Source organism: Bos grunniens, chromosome 6 (genome assembly GCF_055505025.1).
Source record: "Bos grunniens cultivar Pamir isolate PY7600 chromosome 6, Bosgru_T2T1.0, whole genome shotgun sequence".
In the NCBI taxonomy this organism is placed as follows: Eukaryota; Metazoa; Chordata; class Mammalia; order Artiodactyla; family Bovidae; genus Bos; species Bos grunniens.
In genome coordinates this window covers 9,690,755-9,702,168 of record NC_141170.1, presented here as the reverse complement: position 1 = coordinate 9,702,168, position 11,414 = coordinate 9,690,755, and positions in this window count along the sequence as shown.

Genomic DNA, 11,414 nt, shown 5'->3' with positions numbered 1-11,414 from the left:
AAGTTTATTTGGAGGCTTGTTGGGGAGGTAGAGGCATCATAGACTTCAGGAGTGAAAACTGATTTGGACATTTATTTTGGCCAACTGTGGTTGAATATATAACTATCTGAAAAACATTAATATAACAAAGTGGTCGGGGTTTGGCTGGAACAAAGAGTGAAAAAAGAAAGGCTAAAGGTAAAACTAGATGCGCAGAGGAAGGTCATTAAGGAGGCTTTGTGTTTTTAAGAAAGCTAATGCTGATCCTAAAAGACACTGGGAGTGACTGAACAATTTTGAGCCCTGGAGAAAGATGGTCAAATTTTTTCTTCTTTAAAACAAGTCTCACGGTAGAGTGGAGCTCAGGCTGGCTAAACCTAATGGGAGGTAGGCAGACCAGGTAGGTAGTAACTGAAAAAATTCCCATGGGGAGAAAAATGAATGTCTGCACTAAGAGAGTGGTTGTCACAGTAGAAACAAAGGATAAGATGGAGAGAGAGAGCAATGGAGAGATAGCGAGATAGAGGACTGTGGATGAAGGATTGCGTATGAAGGAGTGAGGAAGCCTTTTACTTCTTGACCTTGGGGACTGCTTGTCTTGAGGACTACTATGTTGATGTTATTATCCAACTAGAATATTCTATTAGTCAACTAGAAAGGGAGCCATCAGTTCAGTTCAGTCAATCAGTTGTGTACGACTCTTTGCAACCCCATGAACTGCAGCATGCCAAGCCTCCCTGTCCATCACCAACTCCTGGAGCCTACCCAAACTCATGTCCATTGAGTCAGTGATGCCATCCAACCATCTCATCCTCTGTTGTCCCGTTTTCCTCTTGCCCTCAATCTTTCCCAGCATCAGAGTCTTTTCAAATGAGTCAGCTCTTCATATCAGGTAGCCAAAGTATTGGAGTTTCAGCTTAAACATCAGTCCTTCTAATGAACACCCAGGACTGATCTCTTTTAGGATGGACTGGTTGGCTTTCCCTGAAATCCAAGGGACTCTCAAGAGTCTTCTCCAACACCACAGTTCAAAAGCACTAATTCTTCAGCGCTCAGTTTTCTTTTTAGTCCAACTCTCACATCCATACATGACTACCGGAAAAACCATAGCCTTGACTAGATGGACCATTGTTGGCAAAGTAATGTCTCTGCTTTTTAATATGCTGTCTAGGTTGGTCATAACTTTCCTACCCATCTGGGGCTTGCAATTGAGATAATGCTGTATATTCAGCAAATCTGTTTATTTTCCTCCTAGTCCCATAGGAAGATTGTACAGTAGACCTACATGATTGACTTCCAGCTGATGAAACATGGACAGAAATGAGGTCTGTCACTCCCAGGTCCAGCTCCTAATTTTCTCCCACAGGAACTTTTGTGTTCCTTCCTCTGTCAAGTGTAGACTTCAGGGCAGTTGTGAGCTACAGAACAGAAGTATCCTGGGACTGAAAGATGCTGCTGAAAGAAAAAGCACCACGCACACATTAGACTACTGTGGGGGTGAAGAATGTCCTCCACAGTGTTATCCCAATGAGATCTGCTGTTGTTTCCAATTGAAGTTAGCCTGCCCTCACTAAATCAGAAATTGGGACCTCGAAATAGGGAGTTGTAAAAACAAAACCAACCAAACAGCAGAAACTAAACAAAACAAAGTAAATTTGATTTGAGTGTCACTTCTTTAGTGGACTGACAGGTGATAAGGAAGCAGTTGACTGGCAGATGAACAGGTTGGTCACCAGATCCAGATGGCTAGAGATCCAGGCTACACAGTAGCAAATCACTCGATCAAATTGTGATAACTGGGCAGCAGCTCGTGTTCCTCATGAGCTGAAAAAGAGTCTGTGAATGGTGTATATTAGTTGTTATTGGGTGCCTTTGGCAAGAAGTAAATTAAAGGGGAAAATAGCTCAGGAAAGAATTGGCTGGTTGACAAGCAGAAAATAAACAGAATGCCAAAGTCCAGAAATTTAGAGCTGTTCAGTGTTGGAAAAGCTAACTGTTCCAAGGTCCCAAGTGTAAAAGATGTAAGTTTAAGAAGCTTTGTGTGAAAGACCAGTACAAAGTCTCATCTGAATAAAAGGACTCAGCCCTGTGGCAAAGACCAGAATAAGGATGTAGCTTTCCCAGATATTGTTTCAGAATACCTCAAGATAGGAGTTACCCTTAAATAGAGAAAGGAGACCTCACAAAGAAGAAGCAAAGATATAAATCAAAATCATGGCTCAGGAAAGAACTTTGGGTATGGTAATGGACACACGAGGCTGACTAACAAGAAATAAGTCAGAAGCTTGTGCAATTTGTAAGCTTTTAACAAAAGTGTTTTTCCAAAGAAAATATGAAACTGGAATAAAAATAATTGAAGAGAAAAAAAGACTCTGTTCAAGACTTGCAATTACCATATAATCACCAAACTTTCAAGAGCAGGAATGAAGCTGAAGATGCAGTATAGGAAGGAAATACCCTCCTTACCCTTTCAGATGTGGCCAACAGAGATTACATATTTGAGGAACCCCCTAAAAGGTGGGACCAGTCATCTCAGAGCATAATGGACAGGAAAGCTCCTACTTGAGGGCAAAATGGAAGCCCAAGTCAGAATTTCTCCCTTCCCTTAAGGTAGAAAACTTCCAAAACATCTATTCAGCAAGATTTGGACATGAGTTACTATGATCCAGGAGTTCCTTTTCTCTGTCCAAATGGAAATTTTATTGTAGCTTTATTCCATCAGTAGTATCTAGTCTGATGAAGAGGACTCTGTATTACCCTGAAAACTCCAAAATGATCTTCATGCTCCTTTCCTTTCTGTAACCAACATGAATTAAGAGGCCACTGGAAGTCTTGAAGCCTAACTGTGAAAGATAGCAGAGCCATAGCAAAGAGCCTGGATCCCTGAACACCTGTGTGGAGACCTGGCCCAGCCCTGACTACACTGCACAGGGTGAGCAATTAACTTTCCAGGGCATGTATGTTGTAGCATCATTCTGACCAGTGTAAGACAAGGGTTATAAACTAAATTTTTTACATGGTGAGTTAGAGATGCCTATAAAACATTGAGACTGAAATATTCATAAGACAGTTGTATTTATTTGTGTATGTGTGTGTGTCTACAATCTAGGAAAAGTGTCTAAGGTGACTACTAACTCATTTCTACTTCCTCCATTGAGAGATGAAGTCTAATCCTTTTGTATTTGGATGGAACATAGTAACTTGATTGACCGATTAATGTGGCATGTGAAGTGAAGTCATAAAAAACTTTTCAGCTTTGTCTGGATGCTTGAAACACTGACTCCAAGAGCTCTGAGCGGTCCTATAAAATGCCTAAATACTCTGCAACTGTCATGCTGAAGTAGCCATAGGTAGAGGCTATGACTGACAGCCTCAGCTAAACTTCCTAGCCCTCTCTACTAGGGTGCCAGACATGCCAGCCTTCTTATATCCTCCAGACCAGCTCGTCACCAGCTGAATACTGACTGACCACTGTCAATGAAAGTCTAACAGAAGCAGTGGGATGTGGGTTAACTGGCCCTCTGGGAAAAAATAAGAACGATTCTAGTGCTTCCTGGTTCTGTAATTTAAATATCTCCACTGTGGCTGGTTCCAAGATACTAAAGTGTTAGCCGTGGAGTTTACAAAATTCCTGAATATTTAGCAAATGGCTCTAGTGAACCAATGCAAGCCATTCATGGCACATTATAGAAGAATCCCTAGCTGAACCTTGTTTGGATTCTTGAGCCATAATATCATAAGATATACTACAACATTTGTTGCTATAAGGCACTAAGTTTTGAGTCATTTTTATATAGTGATTGTTGCTGTTATTGTTGAGCAGCTAAGGTGTGTCAAACTCTGCAACCCTATGGACTGCAGCCCATTGGTAGCTAGTCATTGTCATTCAGTTGCTCAGTCATATCCAACTCTTTGTGGCCCCATGGACTGTGGTACACCAAGTTTCCCTATCCTTCACCATTTCCTGGAGCTTTCTCAAACTCATGTCCATTGAGTCAGTGATGCCATCCAACCATCTTGTCCTCTGTCATCCCTTCTCCTCCTGCCTTCAGTCTTTCCCAGCATCAGGGTCTTTTCCAATGAGTCAGCTCTTCACATCAGGTGGCCAAAGTATTGGAGCTTCAGCCACAGCATCAGTCCCTCCAATGAATATTCAGGACTGATTTTCTTTAGGATTGACTGGTTTGTTCTCCTTGCAGTCCAAGGGACTCTCAAGCGTCTTCTCCAACATCACAGTTCAAAGGCACCAATAGGGAGGTAGTAAGTAACCTTAAATCATGTGATTTGGATTCAAGTTGTTCAGCTGGCAAAGAATCCACCTGCCAAACAGAAGACACAAGAAGCAGGTTCAATCCCTGTGTCAGGGAGATAGTATCATTCAATGTACCGTCATACCTTTTATTTCAACACAAAGTTATGCAACTCCAGGAGATGATGGAGAACAGAAGAACATGGTGAGCTGCAGTCCATGGGATTGCAAAGAGTCAGACCCAAGTAAGTGACTCAACAAGAGGCATGCACACTCCTGCATAGGCCAACAGTTTGAACAACTATCCCAAAAAGGTTTTGAAAATTTCCCATTAGCTCTTTCAAAACAAGTTTGAGGAGTTCTTATCTATCATTTTCCCATCAAAATAATAACTAACTGTATTTTGGTTCACTTGAATTGGTTCATTTCATTCTTCCAACTACATGAGGAAGATACCATATTTCTCCTGTTTTGCAGGACAAAAAAAAAAAAAAGAGGATTAAAGACTTGAATGGAAGCAAGAATATACAATGGATTAAAGACAATCTCTTTAACAAGTGGTGCTGGGAAAACTGGTCAACCACTTGTAAAAGAATGAAACTAGAGCACTTTCTAACACCATACACAAAAATAAACTCAAAATGGATTAAAGATCTAAACGTAAGACCAGAAACTATAAAACTCCTAGAGGAGAACATAGGCAAAACACTCTCTGACATACATCACAGCAGGATCCTCTATGACCCACCTCCCAGAATATTGGAAATAAAAGCAAAAATAAACAAATGGGACCTAATTAAACTTAAAAGCTTCTGCACAACAAAGGAAACTATAAGCAAGGTGAAAAGACAGCCTTCAGAATGGGAAAAAATAATAGCAAATGAAGCAACTGACAAACAACTAATCTCAAAAATATACAAGCAACTCCTACAGCTCAATTCCAGAAAAATAAATGACCCAATCAAAAAATGGGCCAAAGAACTAAATAGACATTTCTCCAAAGAAGACATACAGATGGCTAACAAACACATGAAAAGATGCTCAACATCACTCGTTATCAGAGAAATGCAAATCAAAACCACTATGAGGTACCATTTCACGCCAGTCAGAATGGCTGCGATCCACAAGTCTACAAGCAATAAATGCTGGAGAGGGTGTGGAGAAAAGGGAACCCTCTTACACTGTTGGTGGGAATGCAAACTAGTACAGCCACTATGGAGAACAGTGTGGAGATTCCTTAAAAAACTGGAAATAGAACTGCCTATGATCCAGCAATCCCACTGCTGGGCATACACACTGAGGAAACCAGAAGGGAAAGAGACACGTGTACCCCAATGTTCATTGCAGCACTGTTTATAATAGCCAGGACATGGAAGCAACCTAGATGTCCATCAACAGATGAATGGATAAGAAAGCTGTGGTACATATACACAATGGAGTATTACTCAGCCATTAAAAAGAATACACTTGAATCAGTTCTAATGAGGTGGATGAAACTGGAGCCTATTATACAGAGTGAAGTAAGCCAGAAAGAAAAACACCAATACAGTATACTAACGCATATATATGGAATTTAGAAAGATGGTAACAATAACCCTGTGTACGAGACAGCAAAAGAGACACTGATGTATAGAACAGTCTTTTGGACTCTGTGGGAGAGGGAGAGGGTGGGAAGATTTGGGAGAATGGCATTGAAATATGTATAATATCATATATGAAATGAGTCGCCAGTCCAGGTTCGATGCACGATACTGGATGCTTGGGGCTGGTGCGCTGGGATGACCCAGAGGGATAGTATGGGGAGGGAGGAGGGAGGAGGGTTCAGGATGGGGAATACATGTATACCTGTGGCGGATTCATTTCGATATTTGTCAAAACCAATACAATATTGTAAAGTTTAAAAATAAAATAAAATTAAAAAAAAATAAAGACTTGAATATCTTGACTAAAGTGACACAGTCAGTTATGGACAGAAAATCAACTGAAATTGAGGTGAACCTGATTCCAACTGTACACACTTTATTGTTGTTTAGTCACTAAGTCACGTCCAATTCTTTTGCAGCTCCTCTGTCCACGGGATTTTCCAGGCAAGAATACTGGAGTGGGTTGCCATTTCGTACTCCAGGGGATCTTCCAAGGCCAGGGGTTGAACCTACAGCTCCTGCCGCATCTCCTGCCTTGTGAGCAGATTCTTTATGGCTGAGCCACTGAGGAAGACTATACCCTTAACCACTACCTTAGACTGCCAGGAATTCCATATTTATGAAGCAAAATAGGAAAAATTAACAATTTCAACCATTGAACCTCATTTTCCTCATCTATAAAATGAGGGGAATCTGTAAATTATTATAAATATCCCAAGTCAGTGTGATATTGTGATTTATAATAAGCAAAAAAATTGATCTTTGATCCTGTTCCTCACACAAAGCTCCTAAAATAGTCAGGGTTTCTTATAAGGGAGATAACAATACCTTTTATCAATGAGGTGATTTTTGGAAAGGCTTCAGCAATATGTGAATCGTGAACTTCCAGTTTTTCAAGCTGGTTTTAGAAAAGGTGGAGGAACCAGAGACCAAATTGCCAACATCCGCTAGATCATCGAAAAAGCAAGAGAGTTCCAGAAAAACATCTATTTCTGCTTTATTGACTATGCCAAAGCCTTTGACTGTGTGGATCACAATAAACTGTGGAAAATTCTGAAAGAGATGGGAATACCAGACCACCTGACCTGCCTCTTGAGAAACCTGTATGCAGGTCAGGAAGCACCAGTTAGAACTGGACATGGAACAACAGACTGGTTCCAAATAGGAAAAGAAGTACGTCAAGGCTGTATTTTGTCACCCTGCTTATTTAACTTATATGCAGAGTACATCATGAGAAATGCTGGGCTGGAAGAAGCACAAGCTGGAATCAAGATGCCAGGAGAAATATCAATAACCTCAGATATGCAGATGACACAACCCTTATGGCAGAAAGTGAAGAGGAACTAAAAAAACCTCTTGATGAAGGTGAAAGAGGAGAGTGAAAAAGTTGGCTTAAAACTCAACATTCAGAAAACGAAGATCATGGCATCCGGTCCCATCACTTCATGGGAAATAGATGGGGAAACAGTGGAAACAGTGTCACACTTTATTTTTTTGAGCTCCAAAATCTCTGCCGATGGTGATTGCGGCCATGAAATTAAAAGACGCTTACTCCTTGGAAGGAAAGTTATGACCAACCTAGATAGCATATTCAAAAGCAGAGACATTACTTTGCCAACAAAGGTTCGTCTAGTCAAGGCTATGGTTTCTCCTGTGGTCATGTATGGATGTGAGAGTTGGGACTGTGAAGAAGGCTGAGTGCTGAAGAATTGATGCTTTTGAACTGTGGTGTTGGAGAAGACTCTTGAGAGTCCCTTGGACTGCAAGGAAATCCAACCAGTCCATTCTGAAGGAGATCAGCCCTGGGATTTCTTTGGAAGGAATGATGCTAAAGCTGAAACTTCAGTACTTTGGCCACCTCATGCGAAGAGTTGACTCATTGGAAAAGACTCTGATGCTGGGAAGGATTGGGGGCAGGAGGAGAAGGGGACGACAGAGGATGAGATGGCTGGATGGCATCACTGATTCGATGGATGTGAGTCTGGGTGAACTCCGGGAGTTGGTGATGGACAGGGAGGCCTGGCGTGCTGCGATTCATGGAGTCGCAAAGAGTCGGTCGGACACAACTAAGCGACTGAACTGAACTCAACTGAACCTTGGAATGGGGATTGGTTGCCATGGAAACCAATTATGTGGTTAAAGGATTGGAGTTTTCAGTAGCTTCTTCCCCCAGCCTCCAGGGGAAGGAGAGAAGCTGGAGGTGGAATCAATTGCTAATGGCCAATGATTTAATCAATCAGGATTGCATAATTAAAGCTTAATTAAAATCCAAAAGGATGAGGTTTAGAGAGCTTCTGGGTTGATGAACATGTGGTGGTGCTGCGGGATGCCCCTGGAGAGGATTTGGCAGCTTCCAGCTCTTTCCCCATACTTTGCCCTATATATCTCCTTCACCTGACAGTTCCTGAGTTGTATCCTTTTATTATAAATTGGTGATCTAGTAAGTAAAATATTTCTTTGAGTCCTGTGAGTCTTTCTGGCAAACTAATCAAACCTGGGAGGGGAGTTTTGGGAACATCCAGTTTATAGCCAATGGGTCAGAAGCACAGATAAAAACCTGGGCTAGAAACTAGCATGTGAAGTGGGGGTGGGGGCTGTCTTGCAGGACAGTGTTCTTAACCTGTGTTATCTGATGCTATTCAGGTAGTCAGTCTCAGAATTGTGCTGTATTATAGGACGCAAACTGGTATCTGGAGCTTTGATTGTTGGTGTGGAAACCACCCCACACACACTTTGAAATTGGTCTCAGAACAACAAAATAATCAGGTACTGTAAATGTCCACTTTTTTCAAGAACAATAGCTTGCAGTCAGATACTGTGAAGTCTTCTTTAACTTTTTGCTCACTCCCTCATCCCAGCTCCCTTTGGCAGTAGCTGTCATCCCTTCTGGGAGTGACTTGCTGATATCCCTACTGGAGACATTTAGCTTTTGAATATACTTAAAGATGCTTCATTTCCCTTGTTGTCTTTGTCTGCACATTCTTAATTATCACCTGAGTCCCAGCTGGTCTCTGCGAATCAATGGAGGACTTGCAAAAGCATTTTCTAGACCCAAAGGACCAGTAGATCTACGATCTGTTTGTTTAGCTGTGTTGTTTCTTTTCCTCCAAGTTTCATCTCACCAGACAGATAGTGGTATTTCAATTGATCTTGGTCATTTAGACTGATTTTCCACTTCCATAGGATATAGTATTGCTGCAAAACATTTGTATTTTCTTGGCCATTCATTTAATCAATATATCTTCACTGCATCCTATAGCAGAGCCCTGAAAGTAAGGAAAACTACGATGACTCAGTCATAATCTCCACCTTTAGATACCTACAACCCTGTTGGAGAGGGAGAAAGGCCAGGAAAGAGAGAATTACAATGTGGTGTGATAAAGGCAATGAGAAATCTCTGGAAAGGCATTGTGGGCTCACAGAGAAGGAAGATCTCATCCAAAGATTGGGGGTTGATCTGAGAAGGCTGCTGTAACAATGTGTCTGAATCGAATAGCAGAGCATGGTTTAAGTTGACAGGTGAAGGAGGAGGGCAGTCATATACTGTGGAGGGCACTGTAAAAAGAGCATGGACACTTTCAGTCAGTCCTCATGCATTTAACAGATATTGATTGTGCCAGTACATATTATACTGCGCCATAGAGTATACCAGGTACCCAGAATATGGCTTTGAATAAGAAAAACCAGATCCTTCCACCCCACAAAGATCTTATTGTCAGGTGGTCCCAACACTTGACCACTTGTCATTAAGAGCTTGGAAGGGTAGGATATGACAAGCACCAGTCATGGTCAGAAAAAAGAGCAGAGTGGGAATGTGGTCATGAGCTGAGGTGGGGCTCGAGGTGCTACCAAGTAAGAAGCAAGAAGAGATGAAAATGAAGCCTCACACGAGGCCAGAGCCCAGTCAGGTCATGGAGACAGCTCAGGTATTTGTTTTAGAAAGGTCTCCCTGCCAAAGCTGGGAAAATCTGGAGGCAAAGAAGACCAACCGCTTTGTTTTCATTTATCTCAACAAATACTTAAACAAAAACAGAAGGTGCAAAGGTAAGAGGGATCCATGTCCTGTGTCCTCCTGAGCAAGCTTCTCAGCAGGAGAGAAATTTACACACCAAGCTCAATTCTGGCTCAATTTCAATTTCTTCTCATAGAAACAGACATGATAATGCCCTTCGCCCCTCCTCCCCCATTCAGGAGAAGAAACTAGTCCTGACTGAGGAAGTGAAGCTAAAGTGGAATTGACATTAGCTAAATTCCCAGTTCTGGGTAACACTTCATGCAGCAGAAGAAACACTCATCTACTTGGGGGGACGGGGGAAGAAAATGGAACAGGGGATGACCTCATGGTTGAAATGATTGCAAAAATAACCTGATTCAAAATAAAGAACTCGTGACCCACACATGTCATCAGACAATGAATGACAGTCACCATGCAGAAATGGACAACGATGGTTTAGCACACACGTTTCCATCACAGGGACCTCTGAAATCCATTACAGCAGTCATCTGATTCTGCAGTGGGGATTGAGGATTGTCTCTTGGGGCAAAGAGATTGTCCTTGTCTCTCTACAACAAAATGGTATTTTTGGAGAGAGGGAAGATCACCAAGGGGCTAATTAAAAAGAGTTATCAAGCACCGGGCAAGAGTCCAAAAGCTGAGCAGTCAGAATTTGGGAAGAGGCTTTCAGGCAATCTCTTCATCAACAGAAATAGAAGGCCCGATGACCTAAGGCTGGAGAGTCAGGTTCTTAAAGGAACAAACCACCGAGAACTATAGAGAGCCCCATGTCTACAGAAAAGGGCACCTCGCTACATAAAACCAGATGACCACGCTTAGTAATGTCTCCGAGAGTCAACTAAGGTGCTTCAAAAAAGAATCTAGTTTTAAATTAGATCAGAACAGCAAGAGACTGTCCTAAGCGCAACAGATGTTCCCACGCTTTATTTCCATAAATACTTATGTCTTACATGGGCAACTAATACAAATATGGAGCCGAGTATTTAGTCTCAGGAAAATGTTCATTAAATGGAGAGAATTGGTTCTTGTATTTAATTCTGATTCATTGAGTAGATAATATAGGTTGTCTGGACAGAGAGGTAAGAAAACAAACACAGGTCTTCTCCGAAGAAGACTTCGCCTTTGGGAGGGAATTGCAAGCCCAGCAGGTGTTGTATTGTGACGTAGTGGGGTGAGATGCAGAGGCAGGAGGTGTTAGGAGAGCTGAGGAAGGAGCTCTCAGGAAGGCCCCTGAAAGGGGGTGAGACTGCATATAAATGTTAACAGAAGAGATAGGAAAGAAGGGATAAGAAAGGGTAGATAGGGATGGACACACATACACTATCGATGACAAAGGTCCATCTAGTCAGAACTATGTTTTTTCCAGTAGTCGTGTATGGATGAGAATAAAGAAGGCTGAGCACCAAAAAACTGATGCTTTTGAACTGTGATATTGGAGAAGACTTCTAAGAGTCCCTTAGACAGCAAGGAGATAAAACCAGTCCATCCTAAAGAAAATCAACCCTGAATATTCACTGGAAGGACCAGT